The sequence below is a fragment of the Arachis hypogaea genome, chromosome 13 (genome assembly GCF_003086295.3).
Source record: "Arachis hypogaea cultivar Tifrunner chromosome 13, arahy.Tifrunner.gnm2.J5K5, whole genome shotgun sequence".
NCBI lineage: Eukaryota > Viridiplantae > Streptophyta > Magnoliopsida > Fabales > Fabaceae > Arachis > Arachis hypogaea.
In genome coordinates, this window is record NC_092048.1 from 6,129,320 (window position 1) to 6,135,319 (window position 6,000).

Consider the following 6,000-nt stretch of genomic DNA (forward strand, 5'->3'; position numbering starts at 1 on the left):
TTATTCTAAAGAACACTCTGATAGACGTTTGGACTAAGAGAGAGATTAATCCAAGCAACTACATATGTGTTGCATCGTCGCCATGCCTTAAAATTGGGATCAGTTTACTCAGGTTTCTGAATAGTACCATCAACAAATTCAATTTTATTCTTAGATGTAAGAGCATTAACCATAGCCTTACTCCATGCACTGTAATTTGAGACTGTAAGAGTCACATTGGTAATAGGTATACCTGAATTTTCAAATGAAAGTATGTAATAGGGGGCTTGAAAGATCTTGATTTGGATTCATTTAGTTGATTTGGCTCTGAATCTACACTACTTGACCGAAGAACATTGCAAATTGCTACATATCTATCGTAGGAGGACCTCTTATAGATCCAATACCTGGATTTGTTTTTGCTTCCATCATTGTGAATTTGATAGAATTAGCCTTTCTCTCTTGATCTCATTGATCGGAAACTCATTATCTCACTAATACGGGGAGGCAGTGAAATGACTGAGCTCTCATCAAACTCTTTGGTGTGAGTTCAAAAGAGAATAAGAAATAAATAGATGAAGAATATGAGCTGTGTAACAACCACCCCTTCTAGAAACAAAATTAAATTCGAAATTTGAAAATCAGTTAGGAGATAAGCTTAGAATTTTGAATTTATGAATAAGAACCTATTAACCACCCTCCGTTTGAAATTTAAAATATCCCAACCACCTTATCCCCAAATGTATATAAATAGGGGAGCACCCCATAGGTAAAAAATCACTCCTCTCAAATACTAATCATCTCCCTTCTCTCTCTACAAAGAAATAATATTCTGTGTGCAAACACAAGAGGCAAGCTCGAAGAAGCGTTAGGAAAAAAAAATAGGGAATTATGCCTTTCTCACTTTATGTTGGCATGTAGTATGCTCTAATTATTTTTCTTCCATCCATGCATGGTTACTATCTTTCATGTGTCTCATGGCATTAAGTACCTTTTTCTCATCCCTTATCCATATTGACCATGTCTATCTATTTTTGTCACTCATAATCTCTTGATTCATGAGTACATACCTTTCTACCATATTTTATTTAATTGTTTAGTATATCCTAATGTTATCCGATGCATTTACATGACTTTTCATATCATTATATCATCAATGTTCCTTTAATGTTGAGAGTACATACATTTTTACCATGTTTTATTTAACTATTTAATATACCCTAATTCTACCATGTGCATTTACATGACTTTTCATATCATTATATCATTAAGGTTTCTTTAATGTTGAGAGTACATACCTTTCTACCATGTTTTATTTAACTATTTAATATACCCTAATTCTACCATGTGCATTCACATGACTTTTCATATCATTATATCATTAATGTTTTTTTTAATGTTGAAAGTATATACATTTCTACCATGTTTTATTTAACTATTTAATATACCCTAATTCTACCATGTGCATTCACATGACTTTTCATATCATTATATCATTAATGTTTCTTTAATGTTGAGAGTACATACCTTTCTACCATGTTTTATTTAATTATCTAGTATATCCTAATTTTATCCTGTGCATTTACATGACTTTTCATATCATTATATCATTTATGTTCCTTTAATGTTGAGAGTACATACCTTTTTACTATGTTACATTTAATTATTTAGTATATCCTAATTTCATCCATCTTCATGAATGCTTCTTGTATGACCCTCTTTTTATGTATGCTTAAAATAACCTTGATTGTAAATTGAACTGAGGGAATGATCTTTCGGTAAGGGAAGGTGACCCCCAAAGACAAGATATCGATATGATCCTTCGGTAAGGGAAGGTGATCGATCGAGATGATCCTTCGGTAAGGGAAGGTGATCGCCAAAACGTTTGGGATAAGAACCTTCGATAAAGGAAGGGGACTCTCACCTTTTATACCGGTTTGAGCTCAATACCTTCCATAAAAGTTATAAGTTAAGAAAGGAGAAAGCATGAATGAAAGTTTGATTTTATGTTTTTTTTTAAGATTTATTTATGGTTATGTTGATGTTACTTAAGATGTTATCCTTTTTATTTTTTTTCTATGTTCTTTCATTTTTACCTATATGTTTTACGCTTTACAAGAGGTTCATATTACATGCCATATCATACGACTCCTTTTTAAAATCCCGCACGTGGGCTGGAGATAGATATGGAGGTGTTGCATAGCACTCCTACTGAGACTTAAAGTTCTCATCCCTTTTCTTTTCCCATACTGTCTCCAAAGGAACATGGCACAGCGGATAGAGACGACGCGGTGCCCCCGAAGGTAACTTCTGAGTATGACCCCTCGAAGTACGCGTGGGTCGTTACGACCACTACTACCGTGCTCCAACTATCTACTTAGGTCGAGAGTTCATGGAAAGAGAACCCCACCTGCCCGTCGTAACCTTCCTAGATAAGAGCACTTCAGCATTCAAGAAACGGTTATCTGAAGTGATACACCTCGAATCAGATTCCGAGACAGAGGAAGAGGAATCCAACAACCCTGGCCAGGAGGAAGACACCATGAAAGAGGATCCAGAGGAGGAATTGAACCCTTGCGGAAGTCCAAAGGTGGAATACGTGCCCTATTCCCCCACTTCGGCACCCCGTCGAGTCGTAGTTCATCCCGCACAATGGAACCGGATCTTCACTGCGCGAAAAGGTGTTGGAGGAAAATCACTGGTACCTCGATTCGTGAATAACTGAAGGGTCCTAATCAAGGATAGGATAGGACACAAGTATGAGAGCCTCTTCGACGAAATTAGTTAGAACGTATTAGTTTCTTTTCTTTGTTTAATTACCTCTAAGCATTTTATTTTGAACCGTACTCATGGATAAGTTTATTATTTCATATTTATCATCGTTTTAGTACTACTTATTTTCCTCTTCACGCGCACTTCCTCTCTTCCTTGCATAACGATTAAGTTCAGTCTCTTTCTCTATCGAGTGTGGCACCTTATTTAAAGACCCCTCAAAGAAAGGATATAACTTAGGGTGTTACAAGCTGAGATTTCAGAAATTTGTGAAGAGAATGAATCGTTCAGATCAAACGAAAGAAAGGGAAAAGCAGATTTACAAAGGTAGAATCGCGAACAAATGCTTCAACTATGAAGCTGGACTCATCATCCTCCTCTAATCACTTTAACGAATTGTGAATGAGAGAGCAAGTTTCTCATCCTTCTATCGGCATCTCCATGCCCCTCCATCCACACTCACTGAACCATGTTAAAATTGCATATGAGCATGGAGAAGAATATAAAAACAGAGAAACCAAGAAGGAATTGGAAATTAAACGTGTATAATGATGAGACTCAATGAATACAACGGTACAGTTTGCTATATATACCATTGTTTTGAAAATCGAACCGGACTGGCTAGTTCAACCGGATTAACCAGAAACCGGTCACCAGGGTGGTCTGGTTAGCCTCAAAACCCGCCTTTCAAAAAATCGGTCAAAAACGGTCGAACCGACAGTTAACCAGTTGAACCGGCCAGATTTTTAGAGGTCTTTTGGTTTGGGAACCTCCTCCAAAATGACGCCGTTTTGACCTTTAAAAAAAAAAAACTAAAATTTCTACCCAACGCAGCCTAGTCCCCCCAGTCCCACTCATCTCCTCTCCTTTCTCAAAATTGAAAGAACAAACAAAAGATGAAAAGAATCCTAGCAGCCTAGCCCCCTAGCCCCATAGCACGCATCCACCGCACCCACCGTAGCCCCCGCACCCACTGCAGCCCCCCAGCCCCGCAGAACCCACAACCACTGCATCTCCTCTATTCGAGCTCTCTCTCTCTGTTCGCTGGTGTAGCATCGTCTCCTTTGTCATCGCCGTCACTCCCCTTCCTCTTCGTTATTGGCAAGCACTGTGATAATAGTTAATTAGTTATGCTGTGTAGTTTGCTGAGTTAATTCATCACTCTCCTCTGTGTAGTTTGCTGAGTTAATTCGTCACTCCCCTCCGTGTCCGTTATCCCCTTTTTCTGAATTATTTTTCATTTTTTGTTGATTTAGTTTTATTGTGGAGTTTGCTGAGTTAATTTTGTTCATAATTTTCTATGGAGTTTGTTGATTTTACTGTGGAGTTTGCTGATTTTAGTTTTACTGTGGAGTTTGCTGAGTTAATTTTGTTCATAATTTTCTGTGGAGTTTGCTGATTTTACTGTGGAGTTTGTTGATGTTTTTTTTGTTATATGTTAAAGATGGAACAATCACAAAGTGATCAACAGTCATAGAACAATGCTGTCAATGCTATCCAAGAATCTCAAACTGGTTCTTCTCAAGGGAAATCTGATCCAGCTTGGCAATATTTTACTGTGAAATATGATAAAAATAACAAGGCACAATATACATGTATTTTTTGTTTGAATACTTACAATGAAAGAGGGATATATAGAATGACGTATCATCTTGCAAAAATTTCTGGACAAATTAAAGTTTGTAACAAAATGACTGAAGATGTTAAACTTCAATTCAAAAGACTTTTGGAGAAAAATAAAAAAATAAGGTAGAAAAAAGAAAATATGCAAGTGATTGTTATGATATGGAAACACAAGGACAAGAAGAATGTGAATTGCCTCATCCTGTACAGCCTCCAGCTCCTACAATAATGGAAAACAAAGGAAAGAGAAGATCTATTGCTGCTACTCCAATTGAAAGTTATTTCCAGGGAAGGACTACGCCAGGCTCTGAACCGACTTTGAAAAGTGTCTTGGCTAATAAACAAGTTGTGCACAAGGTTAAGTTGGGGCATGCAAAATAGGTCATTGATGCACGTATTCCATTCAATGCAATTCAATCACCTTACTTTTAACTTGCCTTGGATGGTATTGCTACAATTGGACCTGATTTTAAGGGACTGTCATATGATAAAATGAGAGTTTATTTGTTGGTTGATCTTATAAAAGAGTGTCAGTTGCTTGTTGAAAGCTATAGAAGCTCATGAAAAAGTAATAGTTGTACACTAATAGCAAATGACTGGATTGATCAAAGAGAACGTACATAAATTAATTTTTTAGTTTATTGTCCTCCTGGTATGTCATTTGTGAAATTATATTAAGTTAGAAATTATTGAATTTATATATTTAAAAAATATATAAATTTTTTAATAATTTTATTTAATATTTAATTAAACCGATTGAATTTCAATCGAGTCAATAAATTATTGAATCAGTAACTTTATTGGTTTATTAATCGGTCCGATTCTCGCAATTTTAATAATACAAGCACTAATCCTAATAGAATTGTATTGGTGCACTAATTGATTTTACAGTTCAACAAAGATAAGAAAATTCACTACTAACAATTTTTTATATATCTAAAAATAACAACCTACACTAACAAATTTTAACTAACAGAATAAATAATAATTTGCAAGAATAATAATATTAAGTAACAAAATTTAAGCAAATACAGAGGAAGGGAACAAGGATAATTGTGATGGCATATACAGCATAGCACTCAACGAATGGAATATGCAAATTAAAAGAGTGTTAAAAGAAAAAAGAACTGAAGAGAAATAGCATCACAATAGTTAGCTCCACATGCTCCAAGATTCTAACACACGCACAAACACACATTTACACATAATTTCAAAATTAAAAGTGAATTAGTTAATTGAGAAAAAAAAGTGTCCATGTGGATGAAAGATTAAATGAGCTATAATACCAGAATGAATGAATGATGAAGGGTTAAGCACTGAGTAGTGATTTTGAATGAACTAGATTTTGACCCACGTGATACGCACAGAATTTGAATTATAATTTTAACATAATATTTTTTATTAGATTTTATAAATTTATATAAATAAAATAGTATATATTTATATAAAAAATTTAATCAAATAATTATGATAAATAATATAGTAGTATATTTTTTATTTAATCATGTATGAATACATTTAAAATTGTCAAAAGTTAAAATGTATTAAGTAATAAATTTAAAAAAGTTACACAATATATAATTTTCTACTTAATTTTTTTTTGCTGTTGGTGTCTTCCTTTTTGTT